A 24,981-nucleotide genomic window follows, 5' to 3' on the forward strand; every position below is an offset into this window, starting at 1 on the left:
CGGCGAGTATATAACAAACTCTGTATTTTGAGTGGAAATGTTAGGGGGTCGTCTTATACGCCCAGTCGTCTTATACGCCGGCAAATACGGTACATCTTTAAGAAAAATAGCTATACTTTCCAAAATGAAATAAAATCTGTGATCCTGGCTTTGTTTGCATTTTTGCAAATGTTTAAATGTTTAAGGAAGATAAACAGAAATGAGAGGGGTTCTCATACATGCATTCAACATGTTGCAGGATCACCAGTCCTGTGGAAAACCCTACTGTGCGCCTCTGAGAGCGAGAGTAGAAATGCAGTAGTGTCTTGGAATTACAGTGAGTACAGGGTTGACCTCACAGACTCCTGAAAGGGCCCAGGAGTCCCAGGGTCAGACTCTGAGATACGCTGGCTACAAACAACAGAAAGTGGGAAACTGGTATTATCGGATAAAAATGACAGAGGGCATCATTAAACGATCCTCCATCCTGTTGGGCAAGAACTCACGACTCTTGGTACCTTAACGGAAACCACTGTCTCCCTGTGCCGGCAGAAGGACGTCCTCCCTCTGAGAGGCTCTCCGGCTCGTCCAGTGCCCCACACGGCACTCCAGGCCTGGCCTCCGCTGGCTCCATCAGCAATACAAACCCACTCAGGACTCTATTTCAACAAGTGGCTTCTGCCCTCTCCAGCCACCTCTCTTTCTCCTTCTTCTTTCCATTACAGCCAGGTTTCTTTTTTCCTCTGCTTTCTAAATAAGGTAAAAATGACAAGTTACAGTCATATGCAATATACTAAGTGCAAGTACCACATGGCCCCTAACCTCCACCAATATCACCGCAAGTCACAGCCTAGTGTTAGGTTTCCAGGTTCTGTTTTTCCATAAACTATACATGCCACTCTGGAAACGTTTCTACATCGGCACGCGTAAACTTACATCGCGACTTTACACCATCAGGCGCTACTCCATCATGGAGGCATGCCAACATTCATGCAGCTTCCTGCTGACGGACATTTTATTTTTCCCAACGTTCTGTTATTAGAAACAATGTGAAAAGGTCTATATACTTTTGCACACTTTTTAAGTACGATGGCACACATCTAGGAGTTGAACTACTTAGATTAAACAGTGTGAACATTTTAAATGCCGGTGAGTACTGGCAAGTTCCCTATGAGTTTGTACTGACGGACACTGCCACCGGCAGCTGGCGTTAACAATGGCCAGGCTTCCTGAAGGGCTGTCCACAGCGACGCTGGCTTCTGCGCCCCCTTGTCCCTCTGGTTCACCCCCAGTCCCTTTGATCTGGCTTCAGTCTGAACCACTCCTCGGAAATTACTCTTGCCAAAATGACTGACACAGCATCCCAGCTTCTAAGCCCGGGAGCTTGCCTGCACTTCTCCCATCTCAGGCGACTGACCACGCTCCCCTTCTCCAGAGGTCTCTTCCCTCTGTGACACCACATTTGTTTCCTCCCCTACCTTTGGTCCCCTCCAGGCCAAGTGTCTGTAGGTCTCAGTCTTAATCAAAGTCCTATCTTCTTACTCTACACACTTCTTCTGACTGAACTCAGCCCCACCCATGGTCTGGTCATCTAGACAGGGACTCCCAGGGTAAGTCCTGTCCTCTGAACTCAGTTCACATCACACAGCCCTGCCCATGTGACTGTCCCACAGGAAAGTGCACACTCTAGACTGGCCCTCCACTCCTCGCTGTAGCACACGCCCACAGCCTGCTCTCCCCTCTACTCCTGAACCCCGCCATGCACATCCACCTAGTCACTAGCCCTGTCGAGTCTATCTCCCCAGGTCTATTTTCAGGCTGATAACTTTTCCCATCCCCACGGCACTGTAATACTTCAGATCAACAGCATCTCTTCACCAGGTAACCGTGTCAGCTTAAACATGCACCTGGTATTTAAAAGGCAGGCCCCTCTGACCTAAAACACTCATCGTACTCACAAACCTCCAAGAGCTGAGTATGCTGACCCTCAACCCCACGACAGCGCTAACAGTCCTGTGTGTCTGGGACCAGAGTCTCGGCAGTGGAGGCGCCGAGAAGGGGCAGAGTCGAGAGGTATTCTGGAGCTCAAACAAGGCTTGTCCACACTTTGGCTACGGAAATACAGAGGTGGGGTAGAAAGAGGGCTCAAGATCAGCCCCAAGGTTTCAGCTTTCAGATGTGATTGAATAATATTATCATTTTCTGAGATAGAAGACACTGGGAACACCAGGTTTGGGATGAAAAAGACCAAGAGTTCCGTTGGGGGAACATTAAGTTTGAGGTTGCGATCAGAAATCCAAAATATCAGGCACAAGTCTCTGATCAGAGAAACATTGCTGGACATGTGAACCTGAGAGTCAGCCATGTATAGAGGGCAGGCAGACAGTGCTGGAAACTGTGACAATGGAGGTGCTCACCAGGAATGAGAAAGGAGAAGACTGGGTTAGCCAAACTCTGCTGAAAGCAAGTAAACAGATGTGACTCTCCAAAGGATAACAGGTGGAAGAACCTGAAGACTACCCTTCTCTTCTGCCATATATACTTTTCAGATATCTTTAAGTTATTTAAAAAATTTTAAGTTACTCATGATGCTGGAACTATATCAGGAAATTTAAAAGCTGTCATTTGTAACAACTTAGTCTTCATAAGAAAAAAAACCTACATGAGTCAGAAGGAGATGTTGATTTCCAGTAGAAAAAAGAGGTGAATTTTGAAAAGCTCGATTTTTTTCTCAGTTCTCTTTTGAATACTTTGCATGGTCACGGGTGATGGTTGATGAAGGAATGAGCCCTTACTGAGATAACGTAACACTTCTGCCACAGGAAGATAAAGTAGACACTGCAGCTAGACCCCTCGAGAGCACAACGCCCTTGCACAATAACAGCCACGTTAGCAGCCATTAAAGCAGCTTGGCTTTTCTGGGTCCAGTGGGGGGACTAAGGCTGAACTGAAGGCCCAGGAAGGAAACAGGAGGTGGGTGCCTCAGCTCAGGGAGGACTTAGGTCCCTAAGGAAACCATCTGACTACTGCTCTTTACAAAAGCAGTTTGGTTCTCCCTAGGGAGAACCATAGCCCTTTCTTTCCTATTTCCTGTCCCAAATTGCAAGCCCCGCCCCCTAAGTCTGTTTCTCTGAGACAGAAGCAACGACTACTAGACACCCCCACACTCTGGGCAGAGCCTGCATTCTCCTCTGGTCTGGCCTGGGCAGACAGCCCTACGTCAGCTACTCAGATACCTTTCCTGTTGACACAGGACCAAGCTGGCTCTGCTAATGACATTCTCCGACCAGAAGGGCAGGGGAAGGCCTGGATTTTCCCCGGGAGGAGGAAGTTCGACTCTACCAGTTACCAGTCATAGCAACATAGCTCTATGATTGTTTGAACAGAAAGAAAAATTAAGGGGTTATACCTTTTCTTTCTGGAATTTCTAATAGCTTTTCTGAAAATCCAAGTGGCCTATCTAATGTATATGCTCTGTGACACCTTTATTTAACTTTCAAATACATGGTTCTTTACTGATTTGAGGTGTTAGGACTGGGAGTGTGGCTTAAATGTCCAGATATCCTGATTGTTCAGAAAGGACACAGAGTGAATGGAACATGGACTTACTTCCCATGACTTAATTAATCTCCATCCTGTGGCCCTGTGCTCCTTTATGAGTTATGAAGATAAAACTGAGCCCTCATACACTGGACTTCCTGTCACACCACAGCAGGGACCCAGGCTGTCCATAGGCTGTCAAACCTTAAGTTTTCTTTTTCTTTGCATTTTTTTGGGGGGAGGGGGGGCGTAAACATTTAAGTTCTACTCTCTTAGTAAATATCAATTATACAGTACAGTGTTGTCAACTCCAGCCACCATGTTTTACATCGGATCCTAAGACCTTATTCATTTTAAAGCTGAAACTCTGTACCCTTTACCAGCCTCTCCCTATTTCTGCCACCCTGCAGCCCCTGGCAACCACTTTATCTGCTCCGTCTCTATGAATTTGACCTTTCTTTTATTTTTTTTAAGATTTCACATGAGTTCATGCAGTATTTGTCTTTCTCCATCTGACTTACATCACTTAGCATCATGCCCTCAAGATCCATCCATGCTGTGACCAAAGGTAAGATGTCCTTTTTTATGGCTGAGTAATATTCCATTGTTATATACATACCACTTCTTTATCTATTCATCCACTGATGGATACTTAGATTGTTCCACTATCTGGGCTATTGTGAATAAAAATTTTCCTTTATTAAAATAGAAGAACTATAGGGCCGGCCAAGTGGCGCATTGGTTAAGAGCTGGCTTGGGACGCCAGAGGGCCCTGGTTTGGAACCCATATATGAGGGCCAGCGACACTGCTCTCTACAGCTAAGATGCTGAACAACAGCTCAACCTGGAGCTGGGCTGCCATGAGTCGCTGGCAACGTAGTAGACTGCAGTCCCTGCTGCAGTGGGTTGCCATGGGCTACCATGTGTAGCCAGCAGCCAGTGTGAGCGGCCAGCAGCCGCTGTGAGCGGCCGTCCAGAAGCCGGTGACTGATCTGCCTCACCTGGGAAGAGCGCAATGATGGTGCCAACTTGGGCCAGTGAAGCAATGTCCTCCACAACTAGACTGAAGAACAAAAGGACAACAACTTGTCTGTTCCCCTTCCCCCAATTCCCCAATAAAAATCTTAAAGAAAAAAAAAATAGAAGAACTATGCCATTTTCTGTACCATTTCTATACTGTTTGAGTGCTGTGATTTGTTTTTCATTAACAATGAGTTTCCAGTGATTCGTGTGGTATGTCTGGTCTGGATGAAGGCATTTCAGAGCCTCATAAATACAGACTGTTTACAGGGACTCAGTGAAAACTGTTTGTATGTTTGCTTCCAGGCAAACTCAGCTTTGGCCATAATTATACTTCACTTCAATGACAACTACTCAAAATGTTTCCTTAAATATTTGAAATTCAAAAATAAAATATTTGGTGCATTAACATGGGAGAAACGCAAAAGTGATGAATGCATCGTGGTGAATATAGTGCACCTTAAAGGAAAATGTCCATCTGTACCAAAAGCCAGCCTGACTCCTGAGATTGGAGAAGATTTTCCCTGGAAAACATAGCAGACACCCCCAAGGGGGGCGCAGCAGGAGAAATAGGAGCGGCGTGGCCGATGTCCTGGGCACAGGTGGCCGAGAAAAATCACAATGGCCTCAAAGAGCATCACCCACACTGTCCGGTTTCTGGACTCCCAGCTGACATGCCCTTCCCCTGACAAGGAACGGGCAATGGCATTTACTGTCCATTCGTTCTAGAAATCGCGAGTGGGCACTGTCCACATGTCAGGGAGTAGGGATGCGATGAAAAGATGTATTTCACTGGGATTTGTATTCTGGTGGGAGAGGAAGACAACACACATAAATGTCTATTTTAAAAGCCAACCTGTGGAGTCCGCGAGTCAACAGAGACAAGTGGGACTTCCAGCCGAGTTTCCAGCACTGCGTCTGGGCCCCGAGCTAACCGTCTGGCGTGCAGCCCCGCCAGCCAGCACTGTGTCTGCACTGGAGTCACACGAGGAGGCTGGCCGGGGAGCTGGCGTCAGGGTTGAGTGTGTCCACACATCCTAACACTCTTCTCCTTTTTGCACCTTTTATTTCCCCTTTGGAAACACTCCAGATTAGACACCCTACTTCTGATTCCCACACGCTACACAACGACATTCTAACTTCCCGTAAATGAAGAAAAAAAGGAGGTAGAGAGAGGTTTTGAGGCCTGACAGGGCAGCACGGTCTGGCCTGATGTGCCTCCATAAACCTGGCACTGGGCAGCTGAGGGGAGCCGAATCTAGAGAAAGGTTTGCAAACATGTATGAATTCTTTTTCTCTTAGGTTTTTTTAATTAGCTAAGTTAGAGTTTATTGAAGCTTTTCTACATAAACCATAGGGATCATCATCACAGGACGAATTTCGATGTTATCTGTAATTTCCTAAGTGGCACTGAGTCCATTCTGTTTCATTCCAAATCTCTGTCCCCTGAGATTAGTGCTGAAAATAACAGGTGGCTTCCCCATGAGTTTAATTATCCTCCCGTTATGCTCCCGCCACCCCAGGCTTCTGGGGGTAAGGTCCTTGGCCCTGTTCAGGGCTAACGCCTACCACAGTGGCTGGTCTTGCTTAGGTGGACCAAACTTGCCTATCACCACTACCCCCGGGTCAGAGGCCAAAGCGTAGCCATGGAAATTCCTGGGGGCAGGAAGGGGCGCCCTGTCTGTGCACGCACGCTAGCCAGGCCTTTGAGTGACCGCCCGGTTTTATTTTAACCAACAAACCTCTTTCAGGGACTTTAGAGGCTAAACCAGGGGCTCTGTTTGGTCACGTGTCTTTCTTTAAGCAGTTCCCCCTGAGTGCGGCCCACTTAAAACGGACTCCATCTCGTCCACACAGCAGCTGGTGAGGGACTGCTGCGCAGAGCACGCATGTGGAAAGGCGCCAACAGGCCCCCCCTCAGTCTGCCTCAGTCCCCACGGCTGGCTGGAAGGAAGACGGGGGCTGCCAGAGTGCTGCTCAGTAAACCCATGCGGAGAGACCAGGGGGTGAGGGGGCCGGCGTGCTGGGAAGGGCTCCTGGAAGTGCTTCTAAGTGGGTGCTGAGTGGTAGGACGGAGCAGTTCCGGATCATCTGAGTCTCTTGTTACTGAAACAGTAATAAATTAGTTTTGCTAACGACAAACGCTGTGAAATGGTTGCTGATGACAGTATCATTATCTTTTACTTTGAGTTCAGTAAACTCATCCAAAGTGACCTCTGGGATTTAGCCAAGCTCGCAGTGGGCAGCAGAGCCCCGTGCCACCTCCTCTCCTCTCCCCAGTGGCCTGCTCTGTCCAGGGACAGATGTGGTTTGGCTCGTTTTTTCACTTTCTCCTCAAGGTCTTGCTGAGTGGCTGTGTTAGACCTCAGCTGGCAGCACGTGGTCAGGCTGCCCTCCTCCCACCCTTTCCTCACTCCCACAAGTGACGAAACACATGGCAAGTACAAGGGGATTTCCCGTCCATCTCTTGTTCTGGTGTGGTCTTTTGTTTTTTCTGGAGTAATCAGAAAAAAAGGACTCTGTGTGTGTCCACTGAACTCCTCTTCCCCGCCACGCATGTTCACAGCAGTCATGCCAGGGCCATGTTTGTAGAGCATGGAGCTGATGACAGTGAACACTCATTCCTCACACCCATTGCTCAGGCTCCTTTCTGTGCGCTCAGCACACGCTCGGTCCCCAGGTCCGCATGGCCCCTGCTCTTCTTGTCCCCGTGAGTGCATCTGAAGAGGACCTTACCGAAACTGTCCCACTCACTTCTACATCCACTTACTGGAGAAGGACACACATCTCACCCAGCGTTAATGTAAGCAGTCCAGGGGCCTATGTCTTCTATGAAGGACCTGAGGCTCTGGGCCAGACACCGACCAGAGACAAGCAGGACGTGGATCTGGACCAACACGTGCCTTCTTCACGCCCTCTGCCCTGTGCACCTTGGATGGGCAGTCGGGGAGCAAGACCACCTCTGCTCTTCATGAGTTCCTTTTAGGGCTGCAAGAGTTTTGAGTCTGTGACCAGAACCCCAGGATGGGAGGTATGCCAGTGTGAGTGGCCATGGGCTGCTCCAGCCTGCCCGGCCTGGGCACGGACACAGCAGCATGGCCCTTTCTGGTGACAACTGCTCTTTCTTGCTTCAGGCATCTGAGATGGGGGACAGAAGAGGGCTCAGGGCTGCTGACTGCCCCGCTCTGTGCCCAGGGGACTGTGCAGCTGGCGGTCTTCTAACCACAAAAAGGGACAGTACAGACATTCATTTGGCTGAATCCCTCATTTCCTATTATGGCTGCCCAAGTGTTCACAAACAAAAATAGAGAACAAAGACTTATAGCTGTCAATATCAGCCTAACCTTCATGTCAGCCTCTGGCCCTTCCTGCACCCCACATCTGAGGATGAACCACCTACCACGGCCAGGCAGACGCAGCTGTCTCCACGCACCTGCATCTGAGCTCATACCACTTGCCTGCTAACTAAGCACCACACAGAGACCACTCTGAGCAGCTGCTAAAGAGGTAATCGACTTCTCAACATGCAGGACCAAGGTCTCCATCCCATCCAGTTGTTCACATATGAATATTTCTTTCTATGAACCACTTCCATGCATCATTACAAAGATGAAAATATACTTGAATTGAGAAATAGCTGCTCCTTGCAAACACTGTAAGTGGAGGCCTGTACTCCCTTTTCTACTGAAGTCGCCTGTCTTTGGAAAACACTGGAGATCTTTGCTTTAAGGATGCCCAACTCATGATTATCACCACCTGCTGAGTATTGGCTATGTCCCTTACCTGGTGGTAAAAACCAGGTGAGACTCAATTCTGTCCTCAAAGAACCTATGCCTAATAACAAAAACAGGTCTAATTTGAAGGTTGTCAGAAGACAACTGTTAGTGCCAAGTAAGAATTACCTGGAGTGAGGCTTTAACCGTGTGAAGGGGGTGCAGAGGTGCCTTGGGAAGGCCCAGAAAGGTCTAGAGAGGCCTCCCTCTCTACATACAGCTGGCTTCAAAGTTGGATAAAAGTGATGCAGTAAGTGCCAGTTTAGGTGGAACAGAATACGCACAGCAACCAGCAGAGCCCCTGGAGCTTAAGTGGGAAAAGGACAGCGGTCTAGCTCAGTGCTGTATGGGGGGCTGGGAGGGGGAACATCACCTAAAAAAAAAGGGACAGCATGGCACAACCAGCACGGTAACAGTGACACAAGGCCCGCAGGCAGCGTGGAGGAGCACTGCCCTGGGCTCAGCAGGCTGGGAGGGCCTCCGGGGCAAAGGCGCTCTAGCTGAGTTTCATACGTAGGGATTTTCCATGTGGCCAGGGAAGCGGGGAAAGGGGCAGTTAAGAGGAGATTATATAGGAGGAGACGCTGGCAAAGACAGGGAGCTCGTACTGAGGTGTTCAGCATTTAACACATGCTAGAGCTGGACGTCCCCACGAGACAGGTGGAGACTGACTCTGGACAAAGCCATCATTTCACTCTCCTGATAACAAGCTGTAACACAAACTCCTTAGTCTGACCACAGGCCCTGACACTTTCTGCAAGCTCGTCTCCTGCCATCTCGGCAACCCCAGTCCCTCAGGTCCTCGGTCTGTCTGTCGGTCTGACATCGTGGACCTCTCACCTCCCCAGGGCCCTGGCACTGGCCGTCCCCAGTGGGACTGCTCAGTACCCAGCGCTCGGGTCTCAGCTCCAATGCTCTCCGAAGTCTTTCATTAGCACCGTAACACAGAAGCCTTCTTGCCCCAATACCTCTGTCCCATCTCCCTGTTGAACGATCTCATAGTAGTTATTAAACCTAAATGTTTGTTTGCTTTCTATGAGCTGCTCTTCCAATGACACAATAGGCTCCATGGAAAAAAGGCCCCATCTGTCTCTGAAACACTGCTCTGTCTCCAGCATTCAGAAGGCCCGGCCATTCTCTGTTGGAAAGTGAGTGAATGACTGTCATAAGAGTGAGTAAGCTGAGGAGAGTTCATGGTCAGGAGAAACGAGATTAGTTTAAGGGTTTTGCAGAGAAAAAATTTAAGGGCTGAGCTGATGAGGATATAATAATAGTCCATGAGGAACTACATTACAAAAGGCCCTCAAGAAAGCATCTTAAGTAGTAAGCATGACTGTGACTACATCCACGGTGAATTCATATTCATTGTGAAATCCTGGAAAGTCAGACCTATGAGCTCAAAATCCGTTCTGCAGAACACTGAACACATGCTGTGCTCCAGAAGGGCACAGCAGCTTCCACGGCAAGTGGAGTAGCTGCTCGTCTGAGTCAAACCAAGGGCTTCCCTCTTTCACTTCCCTCCAAAGCACGCGCACACTGCCCCTCTGGGAGCTTGGCAACATGTCCAGCCCCAAATGGGCACTTAACCAGCATCTCTTTCCTTTTCCTTTGTGCAGGGCTGTGGGTTATTCACCAAACCCTGCGGGAGGGAAAGCAAAAGGCAGAGAGGGAACAGCTCAGGGGTTACTAGGAGCTGTGGAGTCAGGCCTGGTTTTGAACTCTGGCTGCACCATTTAGCCACTCTCTGTCCTTAGGAAAATTACTTAAACTCTGATTCTCAGTTTCCTCATGTGCAAAGTAGGGGTAACACCACTTAGGCCACAGATGGCTGTTCAAAGCACTGAGCTGTTGCATGCAAAGTCCCTAACACAGTGCTGAGCACATAATATACACTCAATCGTAAAAATGAAGTTTTTAAAAATTTTTTTTAAAAGGCCATACTCACTAATCATTAGAGAAATGCAAACCAAAACCACAATGAGCCACTATCAAAAATAAAAAAATAGTAAGTACTGGCAAGGATGTAGAAAAACCAAATCCTCGCACACTGCTGGTGGGCATGTAAAATGGGGCAGCACCACAAGAAACAGTATAAGGTCCTCAAAAAACTCAAACTAGAATTGCCATAGGATCCAGCGATCCCACTTCTGCATATTTATCCAAAATAACTTAAAGCAGGATCTCAAAAACGTATTTTCACATCCATGTTCATCAGCTTTATTCACAGTAGCCAAGAAGTGGAAATAGCCAAACATCCATTGATATATGAATATATAAAGAAACTGTGGTCCATACATACAATGGAATGTTATTCAGCCTTAAAAAAGAAGGAAATTGTATTACCTGCTACAACATGTTTGAACCTTGAGGACATTATGCTGAGTTAAATAAGCCAGTCACAAAGGAACAGATATCGTATATTTCTACTTATATGAGAGCAACAGTAATGAAAATCATGGAAACTAGAAAGTAGAGCGGTAGCTGCCAGGGCCTGGGGAGGGTGAAATGAGTTGTTTGACATGCCTAGGGCTTCGGTTTTGCAAGAAGGAAAGGTTCTAGAGACCCATTACACAATAACGTGAATACAGTTAGCATTTCTGCACACTTAAAATGGTGGAGAGGGTACATTTTATATTATATGCTTTTTAGAAATTAAAAAAAAAATGTAATAGGGCATCCGAGAAACTGGGCCTGCGAGGACATCTGCAGGTGCTTCCCAATACCAGCAGAGACGCAGAGGACAAAGGCGAAGAAGGGAAGAGCGCTGGCAGCTCCTCAAGTCTGTCTGGGGGGGGGGGTCCTTCAGGCTCGGTGGAAGAGGAAAGGCTGTGTAACAGAAAAGGCGGGTCAGAGCACCCCTCCTCCTCAGTTTTGGGGCTACTCAAAAGAGGGAACTAGGAACAAGCCACTGCGGATCAGCAAGTGGCTGTGAACCTATCTGTACCAATGCCTTGCCTCAGAACTGGAAATGACAAGTGACAAGAGGAAGGAAACAAAACTGAAAAGGAGGGAAGGAAGAAGGAAAAAGCCTAGTTTGGAGTCAAGATGATGAGTTGAGATCCTCTTTCCATGACTTGCTTATCCTCCCCGGGAATGACTTTATTCAACAGTAAAAATGGGGGTGGTCATGCTTTTCTAACAGGAGTGTTGTGAGAGGTGACCCTAACATACTGTGTTTGGAACCCATCCCATGAGACACAACGCACATTGTGATCTTTACAGATAAGCAAACTCTAGCTCATAACCGCAACAGGGAAAAAGAAATAATCTCTACATGTCTATTCACAGGGCTAATCATTTGTTATTTCAATGTCTCCCGTTAGTCTTGTTTACCAATGTCAATATTAACTCAGTACATCACAGTGTATGGTAATTCTTATATTTGAGGTGAAAATGTGATAGCTTACTCCTGTGCCTCGTAAGTAATAAATCAGACGTTCTTACTTAAAACAAGGAAATAGTTTTACGGGCAAATGATTGTCTTGAGCTGTGACTCCAGAACGTGATTCTCTTCACTGTTCTCCCTTTCTCTGAAAATAATTGTAAATATTTACAAGAGATGATAACCAGATTCTTTCTACTTACAAAGAGAAAGGAGGAAACGCAACCATGAAAGTTGGAGGATGGAAGAACTTTTACACAATTAAGTTAATGTCCTGGATTTTTTTCCTCCAAAGGGAAATAATGGACTCTTTTCCTTGGGGTTTTTAATAAAAGGCCTTCCATATCCTAAGTATGAGGGTGAGCCGGTCCATCGGAATGTCTCTTGAAGACAGTTCACAATATTATATTTAGAGTAAACATTTCCCAAAATTTTGTTTCATTAATGTGATCTCCCATGTTTCGTTTTTCTGTGTATGCTGCAGCTTCAACAACAAAATACATTTAGTTCCTGTGCTGCTATTGCCTAAGGGATTTGGATGATGAACAAGAAAAAAGAGAAGAAAAATCCAAGTAGAACTTAATGGATATTGACAAGGTGCGATCAAAACATATGGTGAATGTTTAAATTAAAAAATTTTTATAGTAAAAGACACATTGCCATTAACCCCCCTCAAAATACTTCCCCTCGCATCGAACACACTTATCCCATCATACTTGCCACTTGCTGAAGCAGTTCTGGAAGTTCTCTTTCATGAGTGTCTTTAGTGAGTGTCTTTAGTTACGCTATCGTGGCTGCCTCGATGTCCTGAATCATTTGGACTCTGGGGAAGAGCCCAACGAAGTCGCACAGTGCCAGATCCGGTGAATAAAATGGATGAGGACACACCGTAATGTTTTTATTTGACAAAAACTGCCGTATCAGAAGCAACATGTGACATGGAGCATTGTCATGATGGAGGATGAAGTAAACACTCACGAAAGAGGACTTCCAAAACTGATTCAGAAAGTGGCAAGAATTATGGGATAAGTGTGTTCGAAGCAAGGGGGGTTATTCTGAGGAGGATTAATGGCAATGTGTCTTTTACTGTAATACATTTTTTCAAATTTAAACATTCACCATAGTTTTTTATCACACCTCATATAATCGTGCCCTTTTCTAAAATGGCTTGGACTTGTCTATAGCCTACCTTCCTTATAGTTTCTTCTTTTATGTTGTGATAACCCTTTCTCTGCTGAAGCTGGTTTACTTCACTGCTGGAATTGTAAAAAATATGCGATTAAATATTTTGGGTCTGTTTTCCTTTATTTTTATATGGAAGTTCCCTATCTAGTGTGGCAGCAGGGTGCGTACCTCCTCCCCAGGGCATGCACACAGCTTATGGAGCTCATTACAGACAGCTAGGAAGGAGTGCTTGAACTATAGCCGTGACAGTAAATACGGCGGGAAAGCACAGCCCACCCCCGGCTATCACTACTGTCGGGAGCTCACGGTGACCACACCAGCTCTTCTCAGTGTTCCCTTACTTCTGTCAGTGATGACATTGCTCCCCTGGCTTCCACTCGCTCACCTACTCTTGAGTCATATCAACGTGGCCTTTTCCACTTGGAGATCTCTTTGAACTTGCTCCCAAACATACCCTGCTTTTGTGCAGACAGTAGGAAGACAGGAACTTGCATGTATACAGGGGTGAAACGTTATGACGAGGAAATGAAAGGCTTTCAGGAAAGTAGAAATTTCTAGGAAAATCCCCAGCGCATTTTTCAAACAACGGTAACCACCTTTGTGCATCACCCAGCCTGACTTAGCTGTCACACAGCAATCCTTGAAGATGAGGAACTTGCACTTACATGGAACTAAACGACACACGCTTTGTCATGTGTCCTTCGTTCTGTAAATAAACCAAGGGCGTGTCCTGGAGACTGTTCTCCAGTTCAGCTTCACATCCACAGCATAATGGTTTAGAGAAACAAGCACCAGAAATGGAGTCTAGGTTCTAGACCTGGCTGTCTAGGGACGTGACCTTGGGCACTTTCCCTTAATTCACGGGCTTTACTTACTTTCTGAAGTTGCCTAACATGTCTACCACTATAGGTCAGGAAATATTACATTTAACAAGACTTTATCAGTCCAAACTTATCATCTGGAAGGAAGAGAAAACGCATGCCTGCTCTGCACTCTCCTCAGAAGACGTCAGTCTGGGTTCCTTCCTGACCCAGGAAGGCACAGAAAGCTCCACTGAGGTATGGAGACAAAGACGCCACTGACAGGCCTAGCATATCGCTGAAGGAGAAATGCAATGCGCTGTCCTGGTGAGCTTCTGCTCGGCTTTTCCCAAGGCCACGGACGGCCGAGAGAGCCGGAGTACATGTCCTGAGGACAGGCTGTAGGGATGGAGGGAGGGCAGCTGCCCAAAAGTGTCACCAGGAGGCAAGGACAAAGACACAGCCCTGACGCTTCTCAATCAAGTTTAGGAGTGAGGGTTATACCTGAGGTTGCACAGCAAGAAGAGAAGATTAAATACGGAAGCACAGGGCACACACTGCAGCTTCATTCAAGCAGTATTTGCACGTGGTGGGAAGGTTAAAAGGCACAGATACGCACAAAAACAAGTCCTATTAACGTCTGCTGTGTGTCATTCCGGGTTTTTATGCACAAACCTATGCATAAACATACACCTTCTAGAAAAGTGCCACAGATTTTTAGGTTAGGAGAAATTGTGTTATGTTGATGGGTTGGCTTTTGGAGATGGGAGCCTGCGTCATTCAAATGTGTGCTTCTGGAGTCATGAAAAGTATCCGATTCTATTACCCGTGTGAGGCGGCTCAGCAGCACATGCTCCAGGAAGGGGGCATTTTGTCCCCAGGGACTCACTCCTCCTCCTCTGCCCTAGTGGCGCTGAGCCACCACCATGGCACCAGGAGCTGTTTCCAGCACTCAGACTTGAAAAGGCACAAGGAACACGAGCAGAAGTCAAAAGACAAGAACAGCCTTGGAGTCCCCGCCAGACCTCGATGAGCAATGCCTGGGAGGAACGCCAAAGCCGCCAATGGGCTTAGCCTTGACAAGAAATCAGGTCAGAGATAACAAAGACAAAGGGGCTCCTTATCCTCAGGGACGGCTGATGGTTAGCAGGTGACACCAAGGGAGACCTGCACAACTTCCTCCCAGCAGGGAGCAGACCTTCGATGAGGAGTTTCAACCCTTGAAAAGACAGAACAAGCACATCTGAGACGGGAATGAGCCCACCTGACGTCCAGCGTCTAGCTACTGCCAGTGGCCGAGAGAAATGCTTCCCACAGCACCAATGCCTGAGGTGTGGGCAGGACGCCATCAGTCATCCTGGAAAAGCTACAGGGGACGGGAGTCGAGAGCAGGTAAGAGACCCGTTCCTGGAGACCGCAGGCCAGCTCGGTGGCTGTGACCTGCAGTGGACCTCTAGTCACGGGCGATCACAGGAGGGTGGGTGGCTTCCTGCCCAAGCTGGCAGACTGAATACAAGCATTTTCCTGTCTTCCCAAATCCCCTGCAATGTCAATACATCCACACAAGTTTCAGACAATTCAGAAGGGGGCTGCTAACTGTCCAGGGGAGAAGTGGGGAGCTTCTGGGTTCACTGGTGCTGAAATGGAACACAGGCCCAGAGCCATGAGAGAGGACCTGGAAAAGAGTTTTCCCAGCAGAATTCTGCAAAACAAGCAGAAGCCGGCTGGAAGGGCCCTGCCTGGGCCAGGTGACTCGTAAAGACAGACCGGGCCTGCACCACCTGTGGCTGACACTGATGTGCCCAAGCTGCGTACAGGAGACTTTTCAGAGGAGACGCCACTGTGGACGTAAGGTACAGAGAAGCCGGGCCTTGTCACAGCAGAGGACAGCTGCACACCCTGAAACAGGCCCTCCATCTGCCACACACAGCTCCTGAAGTCACAGTTGGCTGGACCCAAACCCAGCAAACGAGAATTCATCCTCTCTCAGCCACCGGCACTGCCCAAGTTGGCGTCTTGCCCACAAATGTGACCAAACAACCAACAAGGTGGAAAGAAAACCACCGAACTCAATGAGCAGAACTGATCCCTGAGCAAATACAATACATGACACAAAACAAACTGCTAAAATCAACATACTGGTATCTTCAGAGATTCTAGGGGGTTCTGGGCCTGTTAAAAATGAAATGCAGACGACTACTGAGCATTTAGGAAGGTGTTCGAGGTTCTTCAGCTCCTGTGGTAGGAGAGGGGGAGGGGGAAGCAGTGATCGCTCCATGTCAGTGTGAACTTGTGAAGCACCCGTCAGGCGTCAGTCATGTCCCTTTCTTTCTTGAGGTCATCAGACCAGTGACAGGGAATGCCAGTGACATGGTGTGTCTGTGTGGAGTCTAGCAAGCCATTACATAAAGGCTTTCCTGATACGATACCCTGAAAACAGTGACTGACAGAAGTTTGCATCACCTATCATCTCTAATGTAATGATTTCTTCCTCTAGATGGTGAACGTGACGGCAGGAATCATTTTCTGCATTGCATTCAGTCTATCCCCGCTCTCTAGGGGATATTTAGCAAATGGTAGGTTCTCAATAAATATTACTGGGTGGTAATTGAATTTCATAGTCATTAACACAAAGCCTTGTTCACATGCATGCGATGTGAGGGTAGCAGCTAGCTCCCCAGTTCTTTGGGGGTGATGGAGGTGTTAGCTGCTTTGTGCCATCGGCACTGTGACACAGTTGACAAGAGAGCTAGAGGAAAGGCTATGGGGACGGGCAAACAGTGAGGGACACAGAAGGGCCGCGGGAGGTCTCACATTCTCTTCTTACAGGTCGCTGACCTCTGACCCTGCTCCCACGGAGAGCTGGTCTCCGCCCCTCCCACAGAGCCAGTGGGCACAACCAAGCAGTTGTAATGCAGCCATCAGAAACTGGAAACATGAGAAAATGCACATGCATTTATATCACATCATGCTACCACAAGCAGCAGCTTTCCTACTGAAATAGAAGTAAATGTTATTCATCTATTTGTTCGAGAAATGCTTCTGAGTTCACTGTGTGCTGGGGCTATTCTGAAGACACACAACTGAGCAAAATGGTCCCTGCCCAAAGTCCTCTGCCCGGCCAATGGCTGTGGTGTCACCCACTGCTGAGCCCTTGGTCCTCCTGGTCTCCACCACTGGTGCCCAGGGTTCTGCCTTCAGCTCTGAGGGCTGCCTGAGCTGCAGCCCTGCGCACCTCAGTGCCTCACTGCTCTGGGGAACGCAGAGCCCACAGCACGTGCAGCTGCCAGTTAGGGCGCTCAGTCCCGTGGCTGCCCTGGGCCGGCATCCTGGGGCTCACTGAGGTCCCCCTCTCCATGCCTCCCATCACTGGGGACAGCTCGACCTCCAGCCACAGGCCGCGCAGCTACCTCCATGTCACCTGAGCCCACCCCTTCTCCATCCCACGGCCACTGCCTGGTCAGTGTCATTGCCATTTCTGGCCTGGGCTCCTGGTTTTCGGGCCACCACGCTGCCTCAGATTCACACTGCACAGCGTTAGTTTTTCCTAACATGCCACCATGATCGCTACCTTTTTACAGAAAACCTTCATTACAGTCCTCAGAGTCAAGTCCAAATTCACACCAGTGACACGTAAATGCAGGGAGTTACAGAACATGAACCTACCTACAAAAGTATTCATGTGTTTATGTACAGACGGAAATATGCCGGCTGTTCCACAACAGCTGTAACCTCAGCATGAGGAGGCGGTGGTGATTTTCACTTTCTTCTTTGTACCTTTGCGTATTATTGTAATACATACAATGTCGGGGTCCTTTTTAAAACACGAACATGTTGCGCTTTTACAGAAACAATAAAACACTGGATAGGTTAATCGGAGGCTGGTCCTTCTCCGCCTTTGCTGCGTTCGCTCTGCATTTTCCTCTCCGGGTCCTCGCCCTGGCGCCTGCCTCAACCCGTGCCTTCTCCCAGCACCCACACACCCTCGTCAGGGCTCAGATCAGGCAGGGCCACCCCTCCAAGCTCCATGACCAAGCGCGCTGCACAGCCTCAGCCCTCGGCCTCGTGCTTGCTGGGAAGCCTGCACCCCGTAAGCCAGCATCACTCCGTGACCAGAGGAGGGCGCGAGCTGCACGACTTCTCTCTGCTCATCGGAAGCCGCTAAGGTGTCCTGCCTAAGACCTCAGCACTCGTGCAGCTTTTCAGTTCCTCCGTAAGGGTGCACATGATATACCTTATACTCTATAATCTATTTCCCCAGCGAGATGTCTGCTTAGGGAAGTGGTGTATGAGCTAATCTGTAAGGAAGTGATAAGAAGGGCTGGAGCGCATGCCAGTCTAGGGGGAAGAGAAACAGGATAGATAAGGGTGTGTCTGAGGACAGTGAATAAACCAGCTTGGCAACAGCCAAGAGTTTATATTCAAAGTATCAGGTGTCAAGTTTGTAAATGGGGCTCTCAGAAAGTCTGGACAGATTTCAGCCGTATGCAAAAGAAGCCGGCAGGTGAGGAGGGAAAACACAGCTTTGCTTACTGAGGAGGCCCTGAGCACCCTCACTCTTCTAACAGAGAGCACAGTTTGGTGATGAGAGACGGGACATAAGCAGCCTGCTGTCTTCATCAGGGCCTACAACACACCGGTCGGGTTTTGCTCTGTCAGGGCTGGTTTCGTCTGATGAAATGGGTCGTGTTAGGATTTCCCTTCACTCTGCAGACAATGCCAACCAACGTGCCCAAGGGCAACCACGAGCAAGGGTGGGAGCCAGGCCTGGAGCTCGGCACGGTGCCCCCAGCCCGAGCCCCATCACTGTGCTGCACCCAAGAGCGGTTAGCAGCCTGGGACTTTGGAGACGTTGGTCTGGAGCTGGGGTTGGGGAGGGACGGAACAGCACGTGTCAAGGATGCTTCTGTACGAGTTCCTATGGTGGCTTGCAATTTTCTTATATTTAATTTTAAGTACAAAATGTGAGAAAAGCTGATGAGCAAGGTGAGCTGTTTTGGTCTAGAAAAGTGAAACTCACAACCAGGACCATGTTGCTCTCCTGGACTTTTAAAAACACATCCAGAAGGCGTGAGCCAGCCTCACGGGGTCCTCAGTGAGACATGCTCACAGGCTGCCTCAAACTCCCAGGGCTGCGCATCCCCGCTTCCTCCATTCCCATCCTGCCCTCAGCAAGCGCACGGGGGATGTGGGTGCCCCCCCCCCCCCAGAGAGCCCCACCCAAGAGCCCCACCCAGCAAGTGGGGGAGGTGCGTGGCTCAAGGGCAGCACATGGGAAGAGAGCTGGAGCCATGTGTGTCGTGGGGAGGGCGTGTCTTATACACACACACTGAGCTGAAACACTGCCTCATTCACACTTTGTAATCACAGGAAATATTTTCAGTTATTATAATTTCTGTTTTCAATATATTTTGTATATAATCTTTTCAAATTATAGTGTACTAAATGTTTCCGTAACAAAGTTTCTGACTCAAGAAATGCCTGTGGTTGTATAAAATTAAGTGGCATGGAAAATTATTAAATTTATGAAATGAAAAGCAACGGAACTGAACTGGAAGTTTCACTGTCCTTAAACGCAGCTACACTATTGTCACTAGAGGGAGCTCAGCACACAATCTGTATTCTGAAGCATGCAGCTCACTGGCTCACGACATCACAAGGGCAGTGTGCATCCCACTGCGCCTGTGAGGGCATCCAAACAAACCAGCACCATTGCTTTTCCTGGAAAACGAAAGTGACTGAAAGCATTGGCTCTCGTGCTTTTCACAGCAATAGGGGCAGAGAAATGCTTTTGTCTCTGTGGTGCCACTGTCAAAATGACACACACGCACTTCCCTGAATGCCTCTGACACAGCTCACACTCTCTGCAAAGGCCCAGGACGGAATGGGCGGAGGAGGACAGCCAGGGACATGGAGCATAAGTGTGTCAGCAGTGTCTCGGGAGGGGTCAGGGCGGTCAGCACTGTAACCACGGCAACAGGATCTGCTCCACCTTGAAATCTGTGCTGTCCTTATGCCGGAACCGCTCATAAGCACACCTTTTGGGGTAGATACATTCTTTGAAAACAAGGGAGGTCTCTGTTTTGTTGCCACCGTTCATGGCCAAAAGCCATTGAACTTGGACTGAAACTGTTTTTAAAAAGATGAACGTGGGAAGACAGTAAGCATACCAGGTCGTGCAGCTGAGAGATTCTGAACAAACATAAAAGATCATTCCAGGACTCCAAAAAGCAGCCGCCTTGAGTGAGCCTTGTAAATAAAAGTGAAAAGCATATCAACATCACACGTATTTTTTTACAAGCCTGATTCCTAGGGAAGTAAATAAAAATAACCAATCCAGGCATTCTTTCTACTTCCCAGGCAGGAGCCAGTGAACGCGAGCCCCACATCCCTGGGGACCCGGTCCGTGTGTGTCCTGGGGAAAGTGAAGTAGGCACTCACAGAGCCTGCCAGCCACCCGCCGGACCCCTGTGGCGCTCAGGCTGGAGGAGACCCCAGCAGGTGCAGCAGCCTCGGCTCTGAAGACACCTATGACGCGTGCTGGATGTTTCGAATGTGCCAAGCCCAGTGCTATCACTCACTTTACGTACATTCAGTCCTTTCAGTAGCCCTCTGAGGTAGGTATTATGCCCATTTCATGAAATGAAAAGCCAGAAAAACGGCCATGAATTTAGTGGCCATCGTCTACATGGCTGCCTGAGCCCCACTCGTGTTCCGCCCACTGCAGCTTCTCACCATTCAACAGTAGATACTGGATAGATGAAACATTCTTTTCTGATTTCTGCCTTTTTTCTTGAAAAATTATGAAAGGTATTTCTGTGAACTGACTGAAAGTTCCAGAAGAGGCAGACATGTAATAATCATCGCTGTGTTGAATGATCTCAAGTCCTGATACGTGAGAAGCAGGCAGTGAGCGGGGACAAGGGGTCCTTTTCCATCCCCTTCCCTCAGTCACTGACGGCGGAAGCCAGCAACGCATTGTCTGGGGTGCAGTCCCAGGAAGAGGTGAAGCCTAAGAAGTGAGGGTCGGTTTGGGGTAGGCAGCAGAGGACGTGAGGAAAGACTGTGCTACTGCAGGACAAGACAGGTGTGCCCAGGGCGGCATCCCTGTCCCCCATGTCTAGGCATCCCAGTCCTGTCCTGTCTAGAGGGCCCCGATGTTGGGCCATCAAACCGACCACTTCTTTCCAATGCCTGAAGAAATCAGTGACTTCTCTATGAATACATTTCTTTAATTGAAGTTTCAATCAAATTCTCTTCTCCCTCCAACCTAAGCAGAAATTCCTAAACTTTATGGCTTCATGTCACCCTTAGTGTCTCTGATTTTTTCGCGATGCCCCAGGCCAAAGGAAACACCTAGTGGTTAGCTTTATTAAGTAGTTAAGTCCAAACAGTGTGGTAAGCATTTATGTCCTATCATCGATGTAGTAGCTGTCTGAAAAACTAACACACATAAATTAAAAGGAAAAATATTGTCCCTCTGCTCCAAAAGGACCACAGTTACCTACTATCGGGACGTGTGTGGGGATTGGCACCGGACAACTCCTCACACCTTGGAACCAGCCTGGACACCCTCTCTCATTTCCTGGTGACATATGGATTTTCCTGAGAAATTGCTTTGTATCACAACAGCTAAAAATTCAATTTCATGAAGATACTACATAATAGAAAGGAATGTAGCATGTTCTAAGTTGAAACTGGGAACCGCCTCAAGCTAGGGTTTGCACATGTATCACTGCGATTCCCTCGGAAGTTTAAATATCTCATGGAACCCGTGACTCTGAGGGTGCTGAGGCACGCAGTTTGGGAACTGTGACAGCCCTGAAGATCAGCTATGGAAATGAACCAGCAGAAAGGTGAGGCAAGTGCAACTCCTCCGTTTTCTCTTATGTGCTCAGCTGGGGGCGGGGGCTGCCCTGGAGGGAGACAAGGAAGTAGGAGCCGAGTGCCAAGGCCCAGCTGTGCAGGGGACCTGCTCCTTCCCGCAATCTGCCCTGCACGCCTTAGAACAGTCTGTCACTCACATGGCTACTTTCACAACACAGTGCCTCCCACTAAGAAAAACAGTACTCTTCATTCACATAATCCTTCCATAGAAGGAATAACCTGATGTCATAGAAAGGAAACAATCTGATGTCATAAAAAGAGAACCACTAGATTTATAGATAACTGGATTGGGCCCTGTCTCCACCACACACCAAGTAACCTTGGGGAGGTAACTGTTTCCAAGCTTTAGTTCTGAAGATGATCCCTAATAACAACAGTATAAAACATTTGAACAAAACAAAGTTTCTCTAACTCAAAGTAAGAACCGCTTGAAAGCTGTGATAAAAATGTGCTCCCTGACATTCTAATACAGCAGGTCTGGGGTGGGCCAGGAACCCCCCCCTTTAACAAGCCCGTCACCCCTACCGCCCGGTGACACAATTCAGGTGGACCACCAGGTGGGAAACACTAGTAAAAGATGTACTGAAAATACTTGCAGATGTATAATTTCATCCCCTCAGTCACATTTTAAGGTAGGAAGGACTGATATTGTCTTCATTTGATAGATGAAGACACAGACACCGATGACAGAGGCAGCCCCTGGTCTCTGCAGAGAGGCCCTGTAAGGTCAGAGAGACTGCGTTTATCTTAAAATGAACATAAAGTATGTTTATGTCCATCCACTAAACTGTACATTCCTTAAGGAAAGCAAGTCTTACTGGTTTTCATCTCTCCGGGACTTAACAAAGCATAAACATCTAAATAAAGACCAACTTTTGAATTTTCTGAATACATGGATCTAATATTTCAAACAAAGCATACTTTGAAACATTTTTAGTTTTTCTCAATGAACTGATAAAGTGAACTGGCACCTTAAGATGCTTAACCATAGAGCTGGGAGGACTATGTGGGGGCTGGGCCCTTGTTAACTCTATTAATCCTGATTTCCTGTTCACCCTTATGATAATTCTGGGGGTGGGGTCATAATAAAGGGATTAGCCATCTTGAAACCAGGGTCTTTCTGCCTCCACGTGGGCTGCCAGTAGGAGCTCCGTGTAGGAGGTGTGCTTTCCGCACTGCACTGCGGTGCTGGTCTTGCTTCTATTTCTTTTCCCAAATAAACCTTTTCTTTTGTGGATTACTTGGAGAGTTACTTTTCACCAGTTCAACACAACAAAAGTCCTGCCAAGAAAAACCCCAAACCCCTCAAGCTGGTTTTCCCAAAGCAGAAACCCTTCTTTGTCTCCTACTAGCTGTGCTAAAAGCAACTTTCTCACGGTTGGGGAGGGATCACAAGGTCACAGGTCCACCCTGGAATGGAATGCCCACTCGCTGCTTTGTCTTCAGTATAATCAGACCCTGGCCAGGCCTTGTGGCTCAGGCTGCCAACGCTGGCAGCGTCACTTCCAGATAAGTACTATTGGTTCTAACTCGGAAAGTCGACTCCCAGAGTCACACACAGGGCCCCTATTCACATGGGACCAGTTTCTTAACTTTTTTGGGGGGGGTAAGGGGGTGGACAGGGGAGAGGCAGTTGTGAAACCCTTGAAATAAAAAAGGATTCATGTGAACTCGAAAGCCTGTGTTAATGGACACCTATGAGTAAAACAAGGTTTTAAAACTATTTTGCAAAACCAAATATTTTCCCCTTATAAAATATCTTCTTCTGGGAATGGTTTGACTTGGTTAAGGCATGGCTTCAAGTGGCTCATCTCATAAACCGAGACAGAGAGATGTTTGATGCTCACCATGACCCAAATACACAGTTTATTCAGCAGCAGATTGTCCAAGGCTGTTCTTTTCATTTTACATCGGCAGTGGAACATTTGGGGAAAGCTTGTATTCCCATCAAAGGTAAACACAAGTTAAAATGGAAATAAATTCAGTCCGGAAGATTGGATGACGACAGCACTTGTCACAGAGAAAACTGCACAACTAAATGTTATCCCGCTGACACAAGCTACCACATTTCGTACCTGAGCCTCAGTGTCTCCAATGCCAGCTGTCAGAGTTGTGATCGCTTCTCACAGACCTGAAGGCAGCAGGCATGCTAAATCATGGAGGACACGGAGCCCCTCCCCACCTGCTTCCAGGATGGAGGCGATGCCTGGCCCCCACGTTCACCGGGTTTCTGACTCGACAATGTCTGCTACCACAGCAGCACACACTGAGTCCCTAAGCACTTTCCTAGCCAAACCAGTTTGGAGACTTTTGTGTAGCTCCTTCCTGAGGCAGGTGCCTCTTTTGCAATACAGCACTCAGGAAGGACTGCACCCTGTGTGGACTTTCTACATCGCAGGTGGAGAACAAAGGAACATCGGCTGATAAAGTGCTTTGTCAGGCTCTTGTCGAGGCAAATTATAGCATTCCGCCCAAAGGCCTGCTCTTTCCTCGGGTGAATAGTATCACTGTACCCACTCCACTTTACAACCGGGCAAACCAAGCTTTGGAGAATTAAATAACCTGCCCAATGACACCTAACCAGGAGTGAAAAAACAAATTCTGCTGTGTGACCGCATACCCTAAACTGGCTGATGCCAACATGCTTCCTGAGCTGAATGTATGTGGAAGACAACACGCGAAGTGACATCAGTGTGAGTAAAAGGAAACTTTCCTCAAACTTTGGAAAGTGTTTAGGCACCTGTACTTGGACATGGATGCTGCAAACATCCTGGTAATTCATCACTGTCCTGCTCCGAAAGTCCAGGGCAGGTCATGAGCAGCCTTGGTTCTGCAGCCCCTGCCATGACTTCAGGATTTGGAATTTCCAGAAAACACAATGAGATGAATGTCACAGGAGGACTGTCTGAAACACCTGGCTGTTTTTGTCAGTGTAACTGCGGGGGTGGACAGGGAAGGTGGTGATGAAGTGTCACAGGAAAGTCATAGGGAGAGCAGGTGGGAGAAGCCTGGACTGCCCCTGCTCCCAGAACTGGGCGGGTGACTTCAGTGACAGTCCCCTTGCTGCTCCAAACCACCAAGGAGACGGACCAATGCCTGGAGTCACAGAGGCAGCTGAACTCATCTTTTGGAAGGGTGCTTTCAGGCTGAAATGCTATATTCCGAGTTTCCGAAAGAATGACACTTTGTGGTCAACCAAAGATCTTGGAAAAAAAGATATTAAACCTTCTAACAAACATTTCCTATTTACAGGGTTTTAAAATCACTAAAATGCCTGCAGCATGTGATGAAAAGAAAAATCTAATGGTTAAAACTGTCTTATACAATATAGGGTTGTGATTTTCATTAAATAAAAAGTCAAATAACATTAAATAAATAATAAAAGTAGTATATACTTTTAAAAAATTTATAAGTA

General features: G+C 47.8%; 2 long non-coding RNA genes across 6 annotated transcripts in view; one reads left to right on the forward strand and one right to left on the reverse strand.

Annotated features, from left to right (window-relative positions):
- The window catches only part of LOC109387590 (uncharacterized), a 74,667-nt gene that overhangs the window by 33,420 nt on the left and 16,266 nt on the right, over positions 1–24,981 (reverse strand). The gene's annotated exons all lie outside the window — the stretch shown is intronic.
- LOC109387591 (uncharacterized) lies at positions 14,043–17,908 on the forward strand. The gene is made up of 3 exons (XR_002125039.1): positions 14,043–15,071; positions 16,177–16,255; positions 16,509–17,908. It is a non-coding gene; the product is annotated as an uncharacterized LOC109387591 (long non-coding RNA).

This window comes from Hipposideros armiger, unplaced genomic scaffold (genome assembly GCF_001890085.2).
Source record: "Hipposideros armiger isolate ML-2016 unplaced genomic scaffold, ASM189008v1 scaffold_163, whole genome shotgun sequence".
Taxonomy (NCBI): domain Eukaryota; kingdom Metazoa; phylum Chordata; class Mammalia; order Chiroptera; family Hipposideridae; genus Hipposideros; species Hipposideros armiger.